This window comes from Castor canadensis, chromosome 16 (assembly GCF_047511655.1).
Source record: "Castor canadensis chromosome 16, mCasCan1.hap1v2, whole genome shotgun sequence".
In the NCBI taxonomy this organism is placed as follows: Eukaryota; Metazoa; Chordata; class Mammalia; order Rodentia; family Castoridae; genus Castor; species Castor canadensis.
In genome coordinates, this window is record NC_133401.1 from 65,767,838 (window position 1) to 65,792,694 (window position 24,857).

General features: G+C 39.1%; 1 long non-coding RNA gene across 3 annotated transcripts in view; it reads left to right on the forward strand.

Moving 5' to 3' along the window:
* The window catches only part of LOC141417954 (uncharacterized), a 125,656-nt gene that overhangs the window by 14,690 nt on the left and 86,109 nt on the right, over positions 1-24,857 (forward strand). For all 3 annotated transcript variants that reach the window (XR_012442544.1, XR_012442546.1, XR_012442545.1), the window contains exons 2-3: positions 15,456-15,498; positions 16,188-16,296. This is a non-coding gene — a long non-coding RNA (uncharacterized lncRNA). The remainder of the gene's footprint in view (positions 1-15,455; positions 15,499-16,187; positions 16,297-24,857) is intronic.

Here is a 24,857-nt window from a genome sequence, read left to right on the forward strand (position 1 = left end):
GAAGAATATTGGCAGTGTTCCTTCCTGTTACATATTTGACTTTGGTGTAACAGTAAAGTTGACTTCACAAAATGAGATAGGACTACTTCCTCTTCTCTTTTCTGAGAGTTTATATAAAATTGGTATTATTTCTCAGGTAGAATTTATCACTGAAGCCATTTGGACCTGGAGTTTTCTGTTTGGGAAGGCTTTTAACTATAGTAATTTGGTTTATCTGTTTCTTTATGAACAGACTTTGATAGTTTATGTTTCTTAAGGAATTTGTCTAAATCAAATTTTTTGGTACATAGCTGTTACAACATTGTCCTATTTTTCTTTAATGTCTGTAGAATGAATCAACAATGATTCACAATGGGAGTGAATCCCGATAAAAACTGAATTCAAATCTCAGCACTTCTCCTCAATTTCATTCACTTAACTGTCACTCTGGTAGATTCCTTGCTATCTCCATAATATGTACATCCTATAAGCAATCCACCCCCCAAAAGTAACTGCTACGATATCCTCTGCCAGGCAGTCAGGCCACCTCCCATAGCAGTAGCTGGTCTTTCTGCTTCCTTTTCTTCAGGCCACTGATCTCCTACTGATCACATCTCCTTTCCTTCCCACTTGACCAATGACCTCTCCAAGGGACCCTACAGTCCACAGCGTTTTATTTGACCACTACACACCACACCTCTGGTGATTTTTTAGTCCTGGATTACTTTTTGGATAAACCATATGAAATTGCTCTTTATTAATTTACAAATCTCTTTCAATACATGAAAAAATATTCTGCTACCACAGGCCTCTGCCTTTCCTCTTCTTATGGCACTAAGGAGAGGGGACACTGCACATAACCACTGACAGCAGCTCAGGTGAGCACACCAAGAGCTGTGAGCCATTGGTGACCACATCTTAATGACAGAGAAAGTGCAGAGGACAAACCACCAGGCAGGCCTATTAAAGCCCATGAATGTTCAAATTCTGAGAAAACAGACAAGTCACAGACAAAACCCTCAGGATTAGAGTTGGCATCTGACACAGCATAGGCAGTGCGGCCAAACCTTCTATGGAGGGAAGCTAATCCAAATGCAGCATACGGAACGCTAATATTCATTGTCTCTGTGAATGGATGTCAACTGACCAATCCTTTGTTTCTACATCCACAAAATGAGATATTAAGACATATTATTATGCTAAGTTCAACATTTTACAAGATATTACTTACATGCATTACTCACCAAATCAAAGCAGAGTAAATAAAACTATAGCCATTTGAAAGTCCAGTTTAAATTACCAGTCTTTCCTACGGAGTTATATGAGAAAATAATCCAGGTATTTTAAGCCAATGTGTCATCTCTTCTAAAGTTCATCATATTTTATAAGTTTATAAACTGATAAGAATATAAAGCTTTGCTCAAATGTTGGCATATGATCTTACTGTATGATGATACTTTCTTCCCAAGAGACGTGGATAGGGACAATCAGGCTAGTCACAGAGTTCCTCCCCCGGGGACTGTCTGGAGAGACAGAGGAAGGGGTTCTCTTTGAGCTGTTCTTGGCGATGTACCTGATCATGGTCATCAGAACTTTTTCAGCATCTTGGCCATCAGCTGTGACCCTCATCTCCACATGCCCATGTACTTCTTCCCGACTGTCCTCTCCAGTGTCCCGACACCATTCTCCCTCCTGCTACTGCATCGCCTTGCCTGACAGGTTCCCTGTGTCCCTGCATTGTTTGTCACACACGACCCTCACATCAGAGTCAGATAGGTGCAATAGGAAAGATCCATCAGGACACATATAGATCACCTAAGTTAGTTCCCCGCCCCCCAGGACATAAACTGGTCATTACAGCAAAGCACCAGGTGGGGTCTTTAATGCCCTCCCCCCTAGAAAAGGTTGGTGCCAGATCATCAGACTGTTCCTCGGGACACTTAGGAAACCAGGACTTTGTCTGGTGGATCATCCTCCAGGGTCTGAGTTAGCAGAGAGCACATTTTTTACCTTTGATGCAAACCTATACCCAAGTCTGCTCACAAAAATATGTAGATAAAATACTCTCTGTATTTCCAAACCTCCTGCACATCAATCCTCCCAGTTGCCTCTAGGATTTCTGCTATGTTTTTAATATTTTAATAACTGTGTCAGTATGTTCACCTCTCTCTTTTCACCGAAGACACAGTGGTGTTTCACTTTCATTTTAAATTTTCAGACTGGTGGCTCAAGTGTAGACCACCTGCCTAGCAAGTGTATGGCCCTGAGTTTAAACCTTAGTACCGCAAAAAAAGAAATTTTTTTTTGAGATCAAAAGAGACAGGGAGGGAGGGGGGGTGAGGGGGAGAGAGACAGACAGACAGACACTGTATTCTCTTCAATAATGCTGCCTCAATTTCCAATTCAATTTTCCCTTAACACACCTGATGTTGCTTGGCTAATGTGTGGTTTTGTATTTTCAGAATCACTGAGTACAAACAGCCTCAACTACACTAAAATTTCACGGCCTGAACCTTTCTCAGACGGGTAGTAACTGACAAGACAGAGAGTAACTGACAACCTTCAAAAGCCAGTGTCATTCCACATATACTCTTCAGGAGCACTGGCCACTACACTTGTGTTTAGTCAGTCGGAATCTGGCAAATCCATGGCACATTTCTCTTCCTCTCTCTCCACTGTGAGCCCTCCAAAGAGCACCTCCAGCAGCTCTTGTGGCAACTCTCTTGCTTCCCAGAGTCACTGTCATCCCCACACTGCCATGCTGGGCCTGCACACTTGCAAGGACTTTCCCAAACTGTCAACCACTTAATATTCCAAATACTACACAAAGGATTCTATACTACAGGCAAATGAAGGAACATGCTCTCTTTACAATGAAAAATGCTACATCTTTGTCACATGAACCAAATAACAAAGAAAAAAGACAACATGAAGAAAGAGCTAAAGAAGCTGGCATGGTGGCTCATGCCTAGGAGCACAGCTACTTGAGAGGCTGTTCCAGGCGAGCCCAGGCACAAAGTTCGCAAGTTCCCAGGTCACCAATGGCTGGGCACAGTGACCTGCACCTCTCAACCCAGCTAGGCAGGGAAGCACAAATAGGAAGATCATGGTCTAGACTGGCCTCAGGCATCTCAAAAATAAACACTGCAAAAAGGGCCAGAAGTGTGGCTCAAGTGGTAGAGAGCCTACCTAGCAAGAGTGAGGTCCTGAGTTCAAATCCCAGAAGTACCAAAAAGAAATCTGTAATAATGATGGGTGCAGAATGAGAAAATCAAACCAATGCAAACTATAGAAAGAAATCAAACAGAAATTAAGGAGGCAAGAAACACAGTAACTGGAATAAATAATTCACCATAAAAGTTCAATAGCAGATTTGAATAGATGAAAGAAAGCATCAGAGAACTAGAAGATGGGATAATTGAAGCCATTCAGTCTGAAGAGCAGACAGAAAAAAGTGACAAAGGAGTATGTCCTGAGGAATCTCTGAGACACTGTCATGCATACCAATGTTTGCATCAGGGAAATCTGAAAGAGAGAAGAGAGAAAGGGGCAGACAGAATATTTGAAGGAACAACGGATGAAGCATCTAAAATCTGCTCATAAGGACATGAATGTATACCCAAGGCACTCAATAAATGTCAAGCAGTACAGAGCCAAAGAGATTCACAAGACGTAGCACAGTCAGCATGTCAAAACCCGGATGACGGTGGAGGGGTGGCTCAAGTGGCAGACCACCTGCCTAGCAAGAAAATTAAAACCCAACAAGAGGAGAAAATTCTGAAAGCAACAAGATGGAAGCGACTCACAGCATGCAGAAGATTCGCAGTAACATTACCAACCTTATCTTTCTCCAGAAACCACGGGTGCCACAACAAAGGGACTGACACATTGCAAGCTTTCAAAGAAAAAATTGTTAACCAAATATATTATACCTGGAAAACTATCCTTCAATAATAAAAGAAAAATTAAGACTTTCCAGATAAACAAAAGCAGGAGTTCGTTACAAACAGATCTGCCCTATAAGAAATGCCAGGAGGGCTCCTTCAGGCTAAAATGCAAGGACCCTGGGCAGTAACTCTCTAGGCACAGAGAGTAGAAAGACCCCTGGTGAGGGGAACTCTACAGGAGATTAGCATTCTCGTGCTCAGTGTAACCGTTCCTTTCTCTCGGTACGATTTAAAAGGCAGTTCACAAAATAATACTCATAAACGTGTAACAATTGGCACACAGTGATAAATGTGTATTCTGTGATAACAACAAAGTAACTATGTGTGCTCAAAGACAGTATATTCTAATGAACCTTAAGTTGGCCTTTTCAAACTAGGTTTAGGATATTAATTGTCATTTTCAAGATAACCACTAATAAACTAACTTTAAATAAAAGAGGAGACACTGGAATGAAAACAGAAATGGTATTTAGTAGGAAAACCAACTAAATACCAAAAAATGACATTGTAAAAGAACTGAGAAATAAAAGTGTATAAGACAAACAGATAGCAAACAGGTATCTGCCTTTTGTCTTCTGATGGCAGCAAGAGGGGGCTGCCCATAGTCACTGGCCAGTACCTCTGACCAGCAGACCAAGAGCTGTGAGCTAATGTGCAGGCCTTTTGTTTGGGTTTGGTTTGTAGTACTGTAATTTGAACTCAGGGCTTTATACTAGCTGAGCAGGCGCTCTACACTTGAGCCATGACCCCAGCAATTTTTGCCTTAGTTATTTTTCAGATAAATGCGAGGGGCTGCCTCCACGTAAGCCTTCTGCACTGCTGGGGTGGAGATATGAAGCACTATGTCCAGCTTGTTGGTTGAGATGGGGGCCTCTAACTTTTTGCCTGGGCTGATCTCAAACTGCAATCCTCCTAATCTCCATCTCCTAAATAGCTAGAATTACAGGGGTGCATCACCACACCTAGCAAAATGGGAAGCCCTCTTAATGGCAGATAATGTGTTGAGGACACACTACCTGGAAGATCTATCAAAGCTCCCAAATGTTCCAAATTCTAAGAAAATAGAAAAATCACAGCCAAAAATCATCAAGTTATAGTATGGCTCTTGATACAGCATTTGCCCTTGGTTAATTTTCAACTAATGAGACTTAATTAAAATATAGCAAAAAGAAAAAGGAACCTAATTTTATTTGTAAATCTAACTTTTAATGTCTCTGTGAATTTGGATAAATCTGTGCAATTTCAGTTTCCTTGTGAATTAAGTGACATGTTAAGCTGCAAATATTAGATTAAGTTACATATTGTACAAGAAAGGACCTATATAAGGTCAGGCGTGGCAGTGAGTGTAAAGCTTATTCCTGAGATCTGTATAAATAAAACCTGCCATAGCAGAAGGCTGACAGTAGGTGGCAGGTGAGCCGCAGCTGCCTCTAGACTCTTTTTTTTGTTGTCTTTTCGTCCTTTGATGAGACAAAAGCAGAACTAGGACTGGATGCTGAAGGACTAACTGAAACTGTATTGCATTTAAATTTGGGATTTATTTGTTTTGTTGTGTTTTGTTTTTTGGGTTTTTTTGTTTGCTTGTTTTGTTTTTTCCCCTTTGATGAGACAATGACACAACTTCTTCCCAGACACCAACACCAGGACTGGAGGATGAAGGACTAACATCAAAATTATTAAGACTGAAACTTTATTGCATTTGAACTTGGGGGTTTTCTTTTTCTTTTTTTTTACTTTTTCTGTTTTACTGTTCTCTCTCTCTCTCTCTCTCTCTCTCTCTCTCTCTAATGCCTGTACAGCTCACTGTTGATTAGTACACTACCTCTCCCTGTTTATTTCACTGGCTCTATTTTGTGTGTGTGTGTGTGTGTGTGTGTGTGTGTGGTGTGTATGTGTTTGTTTGTTTTGGGTTTTTTTTCATTTTTCTTTTATTATTCATATGTGCATACAAGGCTTGGGTCATTTCTCCCCCCTGCCCCCACCCCCTCCCTTACCACCCACTCCACCCCCTCTCTCTCCCCCCCCAATACCCAGCAGAAACTATTTTGCCCTTATTTCTAATTTTGTTGTAGAGAGAGTAGAAGCAATAATAGGAAGGAACAAGGGTTTTTGCTAGTTGAGATAAGGATAGCTATACAGGGCATTGACTCACATTGATTTCCTGTGCGTGGGTGTTACCTTCTAGGTTAATTCTTTTTGATGTAACCTTTTCTCTAGTACTTGTTCCCCTTTTCCTATTGGCCTCAGTTGCTTTAAGGTATCTGCTTTAGTTTTTCTGCGTTAAGGGCAACAAATGCTAGCTAGTTTTTTAGGTGTCTTTGTTTGTTTTGGGTTTTTTTTCCCTTTTTTCTTTATCTTCTTTGCTTTCCCTCCTCTCTCACCCTTCCACTCTAGAAATCCCCATTGTTATCATTACATGCTAGACAATACAGAATTACACACAGTACAGGGACAGTAATAATAGCAAGGGCAATGATGGGAAAATGGAAAAAGAGGGAAACCACTTTCCTCCCAATAATAAATCAGTTCAGGAACCAGAGGGAAATGAAGAAAACAGATACTCAGATCCCCACTCCAACAAAACGAAGATAAACTATGCCAAAGAACCCCACAAGAACAATCTGAAAGAAGAAATCCTGCAAGTAATCAATGAGAATTTTATAGAGATAATACTGGATACGGTCAACCAAAATGTACAGGAGACACTCAAGAAATTCCAAGACAACAAAAATAGAGAAATTGAAAAAGCACAAAAAGAAATAAAAGAAACTATAGCAGCACTGTATAAACACCAAAGTGAAACAAAAAACACAATAAAGAAATAAATGAACTCAGAATAAAAATAGACAATATCAAAGAAGAGGTGACTCAGGATATAGAAAAACCTCAGATAAAAGAATGAAACAGAAATGCAAAACAAAATGGAAGGCCAATCCAGCAGAATAGAACAAGAAGAAGACAGAATCTCAGAACTTGAAGAGAATCATGGGCATTGAAGAAAGAGAAGAGGTGCAAGAAAAAGAAATGTGTAATATATTCAACAAAATAATAACAGAAAATTTCCCAAATCTAGAAAAATCTATGCCCACACAGGTGCGGGCAGCCTCCAGAGCACCAAACAGACCTGACCAAAATAGAACTACCCAATGGCATATTATCATTAAAACAACAAGTACAGAGACTAGAGAAAGAATATAGAAGACTATAAGAGAGAAAAAACAAATAACATACAAAGATAAACACATCAAAATCACAGCAGACTTCTCAACAGAAACATTAAAAGCAAGAAGAGCGTGGGGTGAGATCTACCGGGCACTGAATGAAAATAACTTCAGCCCCAGGATACTCCACCCAGCAAAACTATCATTCAAAGTAGATGGAGCAATAAAAGTCTTCCATGATAAGCAGAAACTAAAACAATATGTGACCACAAAGCCACCACTACAAAAAAATTCTTCAAGGGATTCTGCACACAGAAAGTGAAACCCAACTTAACCATGAAAAGATAGGCAGCACCAAACCACAGGAAAAGAAAAAGCAAGACAGTAGAGAGTAACCTCAACTTAGGTACACACAATCAAACCTTCAAACAAATAAGACAACTAAATGACAGGAATCACCACATACCTATCAGTACTAACGCTTAACGTTAACGGACTTAATTCACCCATCAAAAGGCACCATTTGACAAACTGAATTAAAAAGGAAGGTCCAACAATTTGTTCCTTACAGGCGACCCACCTCATCAATAGAAATAAGCATAGACTTAGGATGAAATGCTAGAAGAAAATTTACCAAACCAATGGCCCCTGAAAACAGGCAGGAGTAGCAATACTTATCTCTGACAAAGTAAACTTAAACCTACATTGATCAAACAAGATAAAGAAGGACATTCCATACTAATAAAAGGGGAACTAGACCAAAAAGAAATAACAATTATCAACCTATATACACCCAATGTCAACAAACCTAATTTCATCAAACATACCCTGAAGGACCTAAAAGCATATATTAACTCCAACACAGTGGTTGTGGGAGACCTTAAAACCCCAGTATTATCAATAAATAGGTCATCCAAACAAAAAATCAATAAAGAAATCCAAGATCTAAAACATACCGTAGAGCAAATGGACCTAGCTGATGTCTACAGAACATTTCATCCAACTTCTACACAATATACATTCTTCTCAGCGGCCCATGGAACCTTCTCCAAAATAGATCATATCCTACAGCACAAAGCAAGCCTCAGCAAATATAAGAAAATAGAAATTATACCATGCATTCTATTTGATCACAGTGCAATAAAATGAACTCAACAAAAAAAAAATAAAGACAAAAAACATCCAAACAGCTGGAAACTGAATAATTCATTGCTTAATGAAGAATGGGTCATTGATGAAATAAAAGAGGAAATTAAAGGTTCCTGGAAGTCAACAAAAATGAAAACACAACCTATTGGAACCTATGGGACAAGCAAAGGCAGTCCTGAGAGGAAAGTTTATAGCCATGAGTACATATATTAAAAAGACTGAAAGATCCCAAATCAATGACCTAATGATACAGCTCAAACGCCTAGAAAAACAAGAACAAGCAAATCCCAAAGCAAATAGAAGAAGAGAAATAATAAAAATAAGAGCTGAAATCAATGAAATAGAAACAAAAAAAAACCATACAAAGAATTAATGAAACAAAAAGTTGGTTCTTTGAAAAAATAAACAAGATAGATAGACCCCTGGCAAACCTGACTAAAATGAGGAGAGAAAAAACCCAAATTAGTAGAATTAGGAATGCAAAAGGGGAGATAACAATAAACACCATGGAAGTCCAGGAAATCATCAGAGACTACTTTGAGAACCTATATTCAAATAAATTTGAAAATCAAAAAGAAATGGACAGATTTCTAGATACATATGATCATCCAAAACTGAACCAAGAGGAAATTAGTCACCTGAATAGACCTATCACACAAAATGAAATTGAAGCAGCAATAAAGAGTCTCCCCAAAAAGAAAAGTCCAGGACCTGATGGATTCTCTGCTGAATTCTATCAGACCTTTAAAGAAGAACTGATACCAACCCTCCTTAAACTGTTCCATGAAATAGAAAGGGAAGGAAAACTGCCAAACACATTTTATGAAGCCAGTATTACACTTGTCCCAAATCCAGGCAAAGACACCTCCAAAAAGGCGAACTATAGGCCAATCTCCTTAATGAACATTGATGCAAAAATCCTCAACAAAATAATGGCAAACTGAATTCAGCAACACATCAAAAAGATTATTCAGCACGACCAAGTAGGCTTCATCCCAGGGATGCAGGGGTGGTTCAACATACGAAAATCAATAAATGTAATAAACCACATTAACAGAAGCAAAGACAAAAACCACTTGATCATCTCAATAGATGCAGAAAAAGCCTTTGATAAGATCCAACATCATTTCATGATAAAAGCTCTAAGAAAACTAGGAATAGAAGGAAAGTTCCTCAACATTATAAAAGCTATATATGACAAACCTACAGCCAGCATAATACTTAATGGAGAAAAACTAAAACCATTACCTCTAAAATCAGGAACCAGACAAGGATGCCCACTATCTCCACTCCTATTCAACATAGTACTGGAATTCCTAGCCAGAGCAATTAGGCAAGAAGAAGGAATAAAAGGAATACAAATAGGTAAAGAAACTGTCAAAATATAAACCCTATTTGCAGATGACATGATCCTATACCTTAAAGACCCAAAAAACTCTACTCAGAAGCTTCTAGACATCATCAGTAGCTATAGCAAGGTAGCAGGATGTAAAATCAACATAGAAAAATCATTAGCATTTCTATACACTAACAATGAGCAAATGGAAAAAGAATGTATGAAAACAATTCCATTTACAATAGCCTCAAAAAAAATCAAATACCTAGGTGTAAACCTAACAAAAGAAGTGAAAGACCTCTACAAGGAAAACTATACACTTCTGAAGAAAGAGATTGAGGAAGACTATAGAAAGTGGAGAGATCTCCCATGCTCATGGATTGGTAGAATCAACATAGTAAAAATGTCGATACTCCCAAAAGTAATCTACATGTTTAATGCAATTCCCATCAAAATTCCAATGACATTCATTAAAGAGATTGAAAAATCTGTTAAATTTATATGGAAACACAAGAGGCCACAAATAGCCAAGGCAATACTCAGTCAAAAGAACAATGCAGAAGGTATCACAATACCTGACTTCAAACTATATTACAAAGCAATAACAATAAAAACAGCATGGTACTGGCACAAAACCAGACATGAAGACCAGTGGAACAGAATAGAGGACCCAGATATGAAGCCACACAACTATAACCAACTTGTCTTTGACAAAGGAACTAAAAATATATGATGGAGAAATAGGAGCCTCTTCAACAAAAACTGCTGGGAAAACTGGTTAGCAGTCTGCAAAAAACTGAAACTAGATCCATGTATATCACCCTATACCAATATTAACTCAAAATGGATCAAGGATCTTAATATCAGACCACAAACTCTAAAATTGATACAGGAAAGAGTAGGAAATACTCTGGAGTTAGTAGGTATAGGCAAGAACTTTCTCAATGAAACCCCAGCAGCACAGCAACTAAGAGATAGCATAGGTAAATGGGACTTCATAAAGCTAAAAAGCTTCTGTTCATCAAAAGAAATGGTCTCTAAACTGAAGAGAACACCCACAGAGTGGGAGAAAATATTTGCCAACTATACATCAGACAAAGGACTGATAACCAGAATATATAGGGAACTTAAGAAACTAAATTCTCCCAAAACTAATGAACCAATAAAGAAATGGGCAAGTGAACTAAACAGAACTTTCTCAAAAGAAGAAATTCAAATGGCCAAAAAACACATGAAAAAATGCTCACCATCTCTAGCAATAAAGGAAATGCAAGTTAAAACCACACTAAGATTCCACCTCACCCCTGTTAGAATAGCCATCATCAGGAACACCACCAACAACAGGTGTTGGCGAGGATGCGGGGAAAAAGGAACCCTCTTACACTGTTGGTGGGAATGTAAACTAGTATAACCACTCTGGAAAAAAAATTTGGAGGCTACTTAAAAAGCTAGACATTGATCTACCATTTGACCCAGCAATACCACTCTTGGGGATATACCCAAAAGACTGTGACACTGGTTACTCCAGAGGCACCTGCACACCCATGTTTATTGTGGCACTATTCACAATAGCCAAGTTATGGAAACAGCCAAGATGCCCCACTACTGACGAATGGATTAAGAAAATGTGGTATCTATACACAATGGAATTTTATGCAGCCATGAAGAAGAACGAAATGTTATCATTCGCTGGTAAATGGATGGAACATCATTCTGAGTGAGGTTAGCCTGGCCCAAAAGACCAAAAAATCGTATGTTCTCCCTCATATGCGGACATTTGATCAAGGGCAAACACAAGGGGTTTGGACTTTGATTACATGATATAGGGAGAGCACACAAGGGAGGTATGAGGATAGGTAAGACACCCAAAAAACTAGATAGCATTTGTTGCCCTCAATGCAGAGAAACTAATGCAGATACTTTAAAGCGACTGAGGCCAATAGGAGAAGGGGACCAGGAACTAGAGAAAAGGTTCATTTGAGAAGAATTAACTTAGAAGGTAACACACATGCACAGGAAATCAGTGCAAGTCAACTCCCTGTGTAGCTATCCTTATCTCAACCAGCAAAAACCCTTGGTCCTTCCTATTATTGCTTATACTCCCTCTTCAACAAAATTAGAGATAAGGGTAAAATAGTTTCTGCCTGGTAGTGAGGGGGTGGGGGGGTGAGGGATGGGGTAGGGAGGTAAGAGAAGGGGCAGGGGGAAGGGAAGAGAAATGACCCAAACATTGTATGCACGTATGAATAAAAGAAAAAATAATAGTATTAAAGAAAGAAAGAAAGGAAACCTTAGAAGCTAGACTAAAATAAATGTTTCCTTACATTTTTCTCTACAAATAATATCCTAGATTTTGAAATATTACTGTTTTTAGCACTTCATATGGGAACTAGCACATAGTGTTCCACAAATATTTTTTATTGTAAAGGGATCTGAGTATTTAAGCCATGACTATTTGTCATTATAGAGAACAAGAAGAAAACTAGGAATGAAGAAAAGGACAATAAGATCTTGAAATGCAGGGAAAGCAAACTCAGGCATCTAGAGGGAATGTAATTTCAAATAAGTTAGTGTATTCTGAAGATTGTTGAACCATAGATAACTTGGACTTGAAAGGGTCATTTAGCTGAGTGTTTTGAAAAATGGGATAATTTTTAGTTAGTCTATGGTTGAATATCTTTTTAATAATCGTGCATATAGTTTGGAGTGTATTGGAGGGAAAACAATCAACTGTAAGTTCATTAATATGAAAAAGTAAAGGAACATACCAAATAAATAGTAATACTGGCTAAAACTTGACAGTGGTCTTGAATTATATGTAATAATAAATATGATCCAGATTAAAATCATGTTCAGTGTAGAATGATCCTAAGCAGCAGTGAGGTCATGTGGAGTGGTGGGCGCTCTCCTCATTACCACATAGATCATCTCCCGATTATACAACTGTGGTCCCTCTCAGAGTATCCCAGTTGTGTTTTCCCTTTAGTTCAAGCAATCCTAATTCTCACTTCCATCCCTCGTGTGATGTTTTCAATACTTTTTCTTTGGATGATATTTAGTGGTATCACAGTAAGATAACGAAAGAAGAAAATGTAGATCATTTGGTCTAGGGTTTATCACATACATAGAGCTAGAACTATCTTGCCATCTTTATCTTTTTCTCCTTTTTTAAAGAGATTACTTGTAGATCTTCAATTATAAAATGTAAGAAAGGAGCCTCCCTGTTGAAGGGGAAGATCGGAAACGTGTAGAGCCTTGGAAATCCATTTCTATCCCCCAAAGGGAACCATCTTGGGAATTCAATGATTCTTCTGAACATACAGTTTGAAAAACATTAATTTCAGTTACCTTTACTTGTTTATGATCAGGGTCTAATCCATCCAATTTTTACTGTCTTCAAAGAATAATTTATTAATCTTTCATGCTTCTGTGTATTGACTGGGTTTTGCTGAATTGTGAGTTCTTTCCGGAGGTCTGTCATAAAGTTGCATTCAGATGTTATCAGAGGCTGGCATCACTGAGAGACTTTCTCATCATATATCATGCCTGAGCGATGAGGCTAGAAGAAAACTAGTTGGTTGAGTGTTTTTCTTTTTACCTGGCTTCTGCACATGACTGGCTTGGGCTTCCTCATAGCATGGTGGTCTTATCTTCCCTGGTGGCTTGGTTTCCTCTCCCCATCCCACCCCCGCCCTGCCCCGAGTGTGAGAATCCCTAGAGATCCAGATAGAAGCTGCAAGACTTGTAATGACATGTCCTTAAATCATACATTAATTTCACTATTTATGTTTGTAAAAAAAAAAAATCATACACCAACCCAAATTCAGAGGGATGGAGGAATAGTCTCCACTCCTCAGTGGAAAATGATAGTGTACAATAAGCACAAGTTTTGATGGTGGCCATTTTGAGACACGCTACCACAGGCAATATTTTTATTAATTTATTAGCTTATTATAGTCATATTGGGGGTACATTGTGACATTTCCAAACATGCGTATAAATGTATCTTAGACTTACCTCCTCCATATTTTATCCTCCCTCCTCCCTTCTTAGAACAGTTTCAGCAGGTCTCATTGTTCCATTTTCATTCATAAATACATAGTAATTCTGCCATGTTTACCCTCCTTCACTTTTTCCTTATGACCATCCTCCCACCCTGCCCTGCACCCACTGGTACCAACCCCTGGGCAAGACTTGTTTTACCTTCCTGTCTTCGTTTTTTTAAAAGGCATTTTTGTTTTTTAATTTTTGTTTTCTTTTATGATGGTTATACCAGAAGTTTCAGTGTGATGTATGTATCTGGAATTAGGTTATCCCCTCGATTATTCTCCTTTCTACATAAGTCCTTTTCCTCTTATGGTGATTTCAACAGGTTTGAATGTTCTGTATTCACTCTTGTATACAAACTACATAAACCATATGCACTTTCTTTATTTCCTTTATTTACCCTCCCCTCCCATATTATTGCCCTTCCCTTTGTGTGACATGTTTTACATTCTTGTCCTTCATTGTTTAGATGCTTGTTTGTTGTTCAGTGGGCATTTTTTCCTGTACCACAGGTAATATTAAGCCCAGAGAAGGAAAGGGAATATCCCAGACCACACAGCCAATAATACCAGAACAAGAATTAAGCCACAATCATAAAAAATTAAATCTCCTGAGAAAGTTTCATTCCCAAATCCTTTAGCCTAATGGTGAAAACTAAAAACTTCCCTCTGTTGATTGTAGGCAAGGAAGGCTTTGTATTAAAAATGTCATTATGACTGACATTGTTTTAAATACAAAAAACCAGATATCTTTACCTGATTGGTAAAGATACCACTTAATTATATTAGGGTATATTGCCAGCTTAGAAACAAATCTAACATGATATGTGTAGAACATCTAAAGATGTAAGTAAGTAAGGGGAGCTACCATGTTCATAGATAGTAATTCCTAATGTAGAGTACATTCTCCTAACTTGTTCTATAGATTCAAAAGATTACAAGAGAAAATTCCCACTGAATTTGTTTTCCCTAGGGAACTTAAGATAATTCTAAAATTTCTATGAAAAAATAAAATGCTAACAATGTCCAGAACACTTCTGTAAAAAAAGAGCAGAAAGAGGTGTAAAATGATATTCATAGCTGCACTGTTAAGAATGTCAAAAGACTGGAAATGCCCCAAATGCCCATCTGAGGGAGACTTGTATGAATAAGTGGTCATGTATTCATATATTCATAGAATTAAATCTTGTATAATAGACAAATCAATAAAATATAGAGACATGTAACTAAATGTATGAATCTTAGCAAACTAATATCAAGGGGAATGCAAATTCTCATTTCCATTCAGTCTGTTAATCATTTGATAAAACAAAAACTAATAAAATATTTTAATGGAATTTACATAAATATTGCTAAACTATATAAAAAGTAAAAAAAGTAATTATAAACAAAAATTTAGGATGATGCTTTTCTCAGATGAGGGAAGACAGCAAGATGAGATGGGGGTTTAGATGTTATTTGTTCTCAAATGTATTTTACGGTTTGAGTGATAGATTGCTAATATTAATTATATTACTAGAAGTAATATAAGATGGGTCATCTTAGGGCTAATAATGAGACCAAAAATTATGCTTAATTTAGTTCTATGTACTTGTGGTCTAACAAGAACAACAACAAAAAAACAATGATCCTGATCAATTTTCTTTAACGTCAGTACTCTGCCAGTTAGGTTGAGGAAGGTAGCTGCCTTTGACAGAGTTGTGAAATTGGGTAGGTTTATCCTTGTTCCCACTAGCAGAGCTTGTGATTCTTTTTATCTATATCACAGGGCATGGAATGACTGATATTTGCTGTTGGAAAGATCCTAAACCTCTAATTATCCTTGTTGATCTTACAGAGGAAGAAGTCATGGATAAGAGTTACGTGGCAGTCAAAACAGGGTAAGAACATAAATTATGTTACTCCTTGTCTCATGTTTTTGTGTCTTATTTTTGCTGATTAAGGTCTAAATAACTGAGTCCCCAGTGTACAATTCTACATACTTACCTATAATAGATAATAAATTCATTTTCTTGTATAGCTCCTGGGGAGTCAAATTCCAGTATATATTTTCAATTGGTTGGTTGGTGTCTGTCTTCTTTCCCCACTCACAAACACACACACAGTATCTTTTATACTTATAAACACCTATCACAGGCCTTGGGTCCTGAGAAAATAACATAAACCCCCACAAAGTTTTTGTAAAAGCACTATTAAGCTTGATAGAATCCACTTATCTCCCTTCCATGTTGTAAAGCAGATGATAAGATGCAGGTGCACACATGTTCTGTGGAGACTGAAATGCTAACTTTTGTCATTATATTCATTAAAGCATGGTAGTCATTTCCTAAAATAAAGAAGGTTGTAGTATGCCAGGTATGTGTTTGGTGGGTTTAGTTTATCATCCAGTTGCAAGCAGAGGAGTCAGGTTTACATCAGTGGAAGGAAACTGGGACGTATTTTCTCATTTAAATTACTGAATCAGGAAAAGATATCTTGGAGTAGTCTATGTGTCTTAGTTCATTTGAGCTACCTCAAGAAAATATCAGACTGGATGGTTTATAAACAATAGAACTTTTTTTTCTCACAGTTCTGGATGCCAGGAAGTCCAAAATTAAGGTGCCAGAAGATTCAGTGTCTATAGATGGCCTGTGTTCCAGATGGCTATCTCTTCTTTATAACCTCAAATGATGGAAAAGGTGAGGTCTCTTTCATAAGTGCACTATTTAAGTCAAACCACCAGAAGTCCCTACCCCTTAATACTATTATCTTGGGGGTTAGGATTCCAACATATGAATTTGAGATAGACACAGACTTAGAGACATGGCTATATTTAATTATAGGAAGGATGAAGGACTGACTTGATATGATAGTCACTTTTGTGTGTCAACTTGGTTAGGCTACAGTACTCAGTGACCAAACACTAATCTAGGTTTTGCTATGAGATACTTTACTTTTAAGTAAAGAATGTTATTCTTTTATCTCATTTAAAAAATTTGTTTATTGTTTGCTGGGGGTACATTGTGGCATTTACTAAAGTTCTTAACAATATATTAAATACATCATAGTTGAATTCACCCTCTCTGTCATTCTCTCCCCAAATTCCTGGAATAGTTTCAATGGGTATCATTTTTCCCTTTACATATATATGTACACAGTATTTTCACCAAGGAATATTATTCTTAATTAAGTAGACAGGCCTTATATAGCCAGTTGAAGGCAAAAACTGAGGCTTTGGGAGCGAAAGAAACTCTGCCTCAGGATAGCACCATCAACTCCTGCCTCAGTTTCTAGCCTGCCAACCTTCCCTGAAGGCAGGTTTTGAGACCTGCCCATCCCAACAATTAAATGAGCTAATCCATAATACCAATCTCTCTTTATAAATGTATCACATATTCATATACATACATGTATATGAAATATATGTGAACACCCATATACATACACATATGTATACATACCCATCACCACCTTAATGGTCTGCTTCTCTGGTCAATCTTGATGGATATAATTGCCTTGAAAAGAGAGAGCATATCTGGAAGCTAGAATTTTTCTGGCTTTGCCATTAACCCAGACCATCTGGATGCTTTGCAGTCAGGGACTACATTTTCCTTACTGATGTTGCCCAGCCAGTGTGTATGTTATGTGCACTAATGCTCAGCAAGTATTTGATGAGTGAATGAATGGTCTGCCCTTTTCTTGGCTCAGTTGTCATTTCTAGAAAACAAAGAGGTTGGTTTAATGAAACTCTGTGGGGATCTTCCAAAAATAGAGAGTGGCAATGAAGAGACTAGGATCTGGATTCAGGCATGATGGGTTTGAATCCCAGCCTTACCACTTGATAGCTGTGTGACATTAAGTAAGTTAACCAGTCTGGATTTCAAACTGTTTGTCTGAAAAATGGGGGTTTCCAACACTGCACACACATTAGACTTGTGGTGAGGATTGAATGAGGTGACATTTGCTAGGAGTGTTGTGCCTATTACAGAGAAAGTACCACTGGTTGTTAGTGGCTCCCATCACCATCATGAACCTATGCAGTTAACTGTCTTCTGGATTTCTTTCTCTAGGGCTTTGCTGTTGTTCAGAGTGTTCTCCTGGGGAGCATGGATAAAAGAGTCCTATATATATTTGCCATAAGTTAGAGAATGTCAGAGGGTCAGTATGAGGCTGAGGAGCAAACACCAGCCCAAGGAAGTTAGATCTTAATATATTCAAATCTGGAAATAATCTCTGGTTATATTAGAGTTTTTGTAAATCTTCTGCCATGGAGGAAATTCACCTTGCTGTGTGGTTGACCTCGAGCCTGCAGGTACATGAACACTTGGATGAAGAGGAGAAAGAGAAGTCTTGGTGGGTTGTGAAAGAGATTTATATGCCTGAATGGAATTTAGAGTCTTCCCTGCTAGATCCCATGGTCCTGGGGCTAGTCTTATCATGATAACTAGCCATTTCTATAGGAGGTACAGAATGTGGGGGCAGAGGAAATATCACTGCTTGCCTAAAGTTACTCAGCAAGTTGATGAAATTTCTGGAACTTAACTTTGTAAACTCTTATTACTTTGTTCAACCTGAGCTGCTGGAGCTAGAGTTGCAAGGCTGGGTCCTTTACATATTTTTAGATAAACCCTAGTAAGGGAACCTAACAGGTAGGAGCCAGGGCTGAGGGACTCTTTCTAGATCTCCAATTGACCAGCTCTGGACAAAGCCATCCCCATTTGTGAGCTCCAGTTTCTGTTCAGTGAAGTCATGATCTTCAGCACCAAATGTCTAAGCTCTTGGGTAACATAATTGCCCTAACATTCTAAGTGCTTTGATATTTTATTCCATTGTCACTGCAAACTATATAGCTAAGTCTTTGTATATTATTTCCCTGTGCAGGTGAAGAACTGAGGTTTTAAAAAGTTAAATGACTTTCTTGAGGTTACACTGTGGTTAATGGCATGGCTGAGTTTGAAACTCAGACTTACATGGTGCTCAATCTGTGTTTATAGGTACAGTTTTTCCCAAAGAGTTATCTAATGGCTATGGGAAATACCCAAGAATGAGGTTGCCTGAGCTGTTCAGGATGAAATACTATTAATTACGTTTATCCTGTCTGGAACCTGTACTGCTGCCTCAGTATACTTCATCACTTCTGTGGGCAAAGCAAATAGAGGGACAGAAGCAGGCATGATTTTATTCTACACACCCAAGATGTCAGTGCAGTGTCTTTTCCTATTCTCCCAGCCAGGCTGGCCACAGCAAGAGTACCTCCAGAGGCACTTAACAGCCTGACTTGAGATTCAGTTGGTGTGTAAAGAGTAAGCCATCTGCTCAATGGGGCAACATTACAAAGTCAGTCATGTGGACTCAGTCTTCACATATGCTGTACTCTGGGCATAGGATTTGCCATTAAATGGAGTGGGGACATTGTGGATCCCAGATAGGAGCTGGATCTCTGGCATGGCTTCTGGTCGGTAAAATGAGGTTGGGTTGGGCAAAGGGGATTTCTCATGAGAAGACACTTCCAATGGGGAGAGCCATAAAATCAGTCTAGATTTGAGGCTAAGTCAGAATCTAGAGTAGGAACCAGGCATCTAAAATTCATCTCAAAGTCTCTTACTGTCTTAGACAGCTGCATACTCTGTGTGACATTTTCCTATTTTATTGTCTTCCTATCACCTAACATCATCTGACATTATTTTGTTCATTTATTCATTTGCTTATTTATTATCTATCTCTCTGACCTGAATGCCAGCATTGGAGAGCAAGAACCTTATCTGTTTTGTTCACTGTTGAATCATCAGTTTCTAGAATAGTTGCCTTAATATATATTTTTCAAATGAATGAACAATTGACAACCAATTCTTTCTCTAGGGAACATCTGAAAGGCACCAGCCAACTAGTAGAGATGCAGATTAGTTTTGTTCTTTGCCTTGACCCCTGACCAAACATCTTTTAAGGTCATGAGATTATAGGGGAAAAGGAAAGTTGAATTAAAAATAACTATGGCCCCATCCTGACCTAAAGTTTGGCACACAATGATTTTTATTCTAAAAGTTTCCTTCTCATGCTATTCAATGATTTTTTTATGCTTAAAGTTATGAGTGTTACAGAGGTACACAGTGTGTTGGGGAAAAAGAAGACTACATTGGTCAGTTGTTAATTTAAAAAATAAGTGTGGGTGATTTTATTCAGTCTGCATTCTCCTACTCCTTCAATAGCTGTGGGTACAAATCAACTTTGAATTTGGGGTTAGAAGTCTGGGCTTTAGTTCTTTTTAGACTTTTTAATTCTGTGGATGGCTTTGGGGAGGCTGTTCTCTTTCTCTAGGGTTTGGTTTATATTCATTCCTTAAACATATGTCCAAGCACTTAGTAGACAGTGGTTTTCAAGGTAGGGAGGTATGGATGCATCTGTACAGAGTTAAGAAAAACCAACCCAGAGTCCCTACCCTCGTTCTGTTTACTTGGCCAGGGTTAAAGGAGGGTGAGTGGATTACACAGTAAAAACTTAAGAGAAGAAAATTTACAATAGTGCTAAGTGCAGCAGAAAGAATAGATAGACAGACAGACCAACGATGGACTAGGCTAAAGTCCATGAACTGAGTAGAGTTTATAATTGAAAATTCCTCTTCCTGGAAGTAATCTGAGAGGCTTAAGTGACAAGAAGTCAGCTTTAAAGTTTGGAAGGTTGTTCCAGGGAAGTCCAGAACTTTGAAGGAAGAACAAGTTTCACTTGTTTGAGGAACACAGTGAAGTCCAGTATGGGTAGAGCTTGTGACCAGGGGAGGAGGCAGGAGATGAAGTTATAGAGAAAGACTGGGACTGGTCACATAAAGCCTGTAGAAAAGATATTTGAGTGGTTATCTTGTGCCATGGACGTTACTCTTTCATTTTTATTTATTTATTTATTTAGTCTTTTGCCAGTGTTACAGATGGAAACCAAGGCTTTACACATTGAAGACAAATGCTCCATACCATCATCCCCTTATCTGTTTTTTCCTGCTGATTGATTCCTCCTTTTTCTCCTACATCTTACTTTTTAGTGTATCTCATTATCTATGGGTCCTCTTTCTTCTTTCTATCCTGTACATTCCCCATGTGATCTCACCCAGACTCCTGACCTTAAACACCATCTACATGCTGATGACCCCAAATTCAGACCCATGGAGCCACCTCTCTCCTGCATCCCAGACTTGTATACACAGCTGTCTACTCAGTACTTCCACCTATGTCTTAAAGGAAGCTCAAACTTTACGTGCACACTGAATTCCTGAACTTCTGTTCCACACATCTGCTTCATTCACAGTCCCCCTGCTTTTGGGTAGAGTGAATCCGTCTATCCACTTCTTGAGCCAAGGCATCTGGAGTCCTCCTGAGGCTCCAAACCCCTAAACTCTGCTCTGTCATCTGACTGTGCTGCTTCTGCCCTCAGATTGCACCTTGGATCTGACTGCTCATAACCATCCACACAGCCACCTCTTACTTCAAGCCCCTTCATCTTGAGTGACTACATGGACCTCTCACCTGACCTTCCTACCTCAGCTTTCTTCACTCTGTCTTCAACACAGAAATCAGAGTGTTCCTTTGAAAATGTCATGTCATGCCATTCTTTTAATCTCTCTTTTAATCAGTACGATCCACATCTTCCCATCTCATGCAGAATGAAGGTCAAAGAACTCACAATGGCCTGTGTGGTTTCCCCCTGCTCTTTATCCCCTGCTGTTTCTTTAACATGCCAGGCATGCTTCTGCTTCCAAACCTCTGCCAGGGTTTTTCACTCCATCTGCAGAACTTTACACACATTCCATGGCTAATTTCCCTTTGGGGTCAATTTTTTAATAAATGCTACCTTGAGACTGTTTCTAATTTTCTAGGTAAGAATTGCTCCCCAGCAACCTCTAGTCCCCTTCCGTGCCTTGGTTGTTTGTTGTCTGTATCCCTAGTAGGAAGTAATTTACCCAAAGTAAATTACTAACCCAAAAGTTAGTAACCCAAAAATTACTAACCCAAAGTTAGGTGTTTTGCTTAGTTTGTTTAGTACTCTATTCCTAGGAGCTCAAAGAGTGCACACTATATGAAAGGAACTTCATAAGTGCTGAATGTTGAGTGAGTCAGAGGACTTTAAACGGGATTAAAGTGACAGATTTTACAAAGATCATTTGGCTGTTAGATGACAAGTGAACTGTAGGGAGGAGGCAAGGACCTCCTTTAGTGGCTGTTGTAGAACTTAAGGAGCAAGAGGGTGGTGACCTGTTCTAAGGTGTCACAGGGGAGCTTCTGGGAAATGGACAGGTTTAGAATATATTTTGGAAGAATGAGGCAGGACTGGCTGATGGTTGGACTGTGATTGATGCATAATTAAGGATAACTTCTTGGTTTTAACCTTAACCACTGGGCAGATGATGGTCTCATTATCTAAGATGAGGCCAATTGGAAGACAAGCTGGCTTCTAGTAATCATTCATTTGTTTGAAGGTGGATTTAAGAGTTCTTTGCAAGGTGTATTTGGGGTCCTTTATTGTTCATTTTGGATTAAACATCCAGATTACAATATTAAACAAGCAGTTGAATATATGAATCTAGAGCTCATAGATTAGGTCTAGGCTGCAGTACAAATTCAGGAACATTCATGTGTTTAAAACAAAGGAAACTCCCTGAGTATGTCATCCCTTACTCCAGAGGAGTTTATGTTCTTAGGAGTGAGAGTGGAAGGATGAGAAATAGCATTCAGTAAAAATAAGGGAAGTCACAGAGAGGTCACTTAAAATGTGCTATGCATCATACCCAGCATTTTTCCTGGAGTGGATGTGAGTTTGCTTACTCCTAGTCCAAGAGCTACCAGGACATCAGAGACAACAAAGATGAGACACTTATTTTTACAGAATGAATGGATTTCTTCCCATCCTCCTAAGTTAGAAAATCCTGCCTACTAAATTTGGAGTGTCTCAAAAATGTACCTTCTCATAGATATGTATGGGGACACACTATTGTAGCCAGGATGAGGTCACTTTAAAGATAATGGGACAAAATTCCTGAGCTTTCCTGAGCTCCGCTTGACCAAGGCCATGACACTGAGTAACTGTGTTTTATTTATGGTTCTCTGAGGATAAGGAAGGACAATTAGTGAGCCATTAGTGTGCGTGACGCACCTAATACCCTTCACCACCTAATACCCTCTATTACATAGCTGAACCTTTCTTGTAACATATGAGGTAGGTGACACTTTCTCCATTTTGCAGACCAAAAGACTGAGGCTGAGAGGGATAACAGATCTCCCAGGCTCAAAGGATAAGGCACTGGTTCATCCAGCATGAAATGTCAGGCTCTTTCAACTCAGTAGCCCAGAGGAATGCAAAAAACAAACAACAAGGACAACAAAACCACCCTAGTATTCACATTGTAGCACATATTTCAATTCAATTTTAGTTTCTTCTTAAATAGCCTTTCCTTAGGCTAAACATCTTCAATTCTTTTAACTAATTTGTTAAAAGATTGACCATTAAAGTGGTTGGCACAGAGCTTAGCACACAGTGCTTCACAATTGTTAGTTAATATGATTCTACCGTTTGACAGTGAAGAAACTGAGTCTCATAGAAGTAAAGGGGTGTGGCCATGCCCTTACTTAGTCACCAGCTCTCAGTGCAAGCTCTAGATACATTCAACTTCTTCCCTTCCTTTTTTTTAGACAGAGTCTTACTATGTAGCCCAGACTGGCCTTGAATTCTCAATCTTCCTGCCTCAGCCTCCCCACTGCTGGGATTTCAGGCATATGCCACCACACTCAGTCCAGTCTCTATTTCTTAAATGCAGTCCAACTAGAATAAGGCCTTCTTTCCTCCCCTAATTATACTTCTTCTGTATTTAAAAAAATATGGCTCTGATTATCTTGGCTTTCAGAGAGCCCTTCCTCTATCCAAGACTGTGTTTTCTCCTTTGTCTCAGTGTAGAAGTTTATTTATTCATTTACTCTCTGAAACTGGAGCTGGCTGGCAGAATTCAATCAGAAGAAACTGTGGCAACAGGCTTCCCAAATCCATAACTATAATAAGAGAATGGGGATCAAGAGAATTGGATTAAAAGGCAGCTTGCTTTCCAAAGGAGGAAACTCCAGCTCCTCATTTCCACCTCTTACTACCCACCTGTGAGGAGGAGGATGAAAAACAAAGGTAAAAATGGAGAGTGAGATGAGCCCTGAGGGACACTGGGAATTGCTGAGGTGCTGGGGTATGTGTGGCACACATCGTTTGGTGGGTCTCTGAAAGAAAGTGAATGTCACAATTAGATAACAGAGAAGTGGAGTCAAGAAATGGCTATGGTTGAGACTCTGAGAAGAGCCCCAGTTCCTTCCTGCAGATCCTCTCCCCCTCTGGTACGTGACTCCCACCCATGTGGATTGTTTCCTTCCTATTGATAAGTACAGCAGTGTAGACATGACGTGTAGGAATATCAGATGATTTTCACTCACAGAAATTCTATAAGGAATACAGAGCAAGGAAGGGTGGTCTCATGTATGCAGCATAAGGAAAACCTTGGAGTCAAGATGCCAAGTTGTTACATGGCCTTGCCATGGCACCAAACTTCTCCACCTATAAATTTGGGGGACTCCATGGGATTAAATACAAACCAGCAACGGTGCCTGGCTTGTAGAAAATGCTTTTTACCCAGCTCAAGTTGCCTGCAGTTTATCCCCAGTTGATGGATGAGAAGACTGAGAATCAGCTTTAGAATGTGTCTTGCCTGAGATTGCCAGGGGCTGACTGGAGCCCAGGTCTGCTCACTTCCTGGCCCTGCTTGCTCTGACCCACTGCATCAGCACCATGTGCTTTGCAAACTTGGCAAAGATGCTTTCAGGTTATAGGGAAAAGAGCTTTTTGTTTTGACTGTGGTTTGTGAAATTGTTGCAGTTTCTAAGTATCTTAGTTGCCAAGTGTTCCTGGAAGCTGAGGGGCAAAGGTTTTTCGGTTTCTTTGTTTTAAAGAGGAAGAAAGGAATAAGGAGGAACATGTGTGCCATGGAGAGACTGCATGGGCTGGGTGCTGAGGTCCCCCAAGTGCTGACATCCCCAGAGTCTTATTGCTTCTCTGTCACCTCTCACCACAAACCTGCAGGGAATAGGCTAAGTACCCCCAGCCATACCTCTGTGCCTTAGGGTTTATATCCTCAACCTTCCAGTGAAGAAAGGCTATCTGGGGCCAGGTGGTGAGTTGGCTTCTGTGAGAGGCTTTTAGACTGTGCTGCCTGCCGTGAGGTCGGGTCACTTACGGAGGAAGCAGA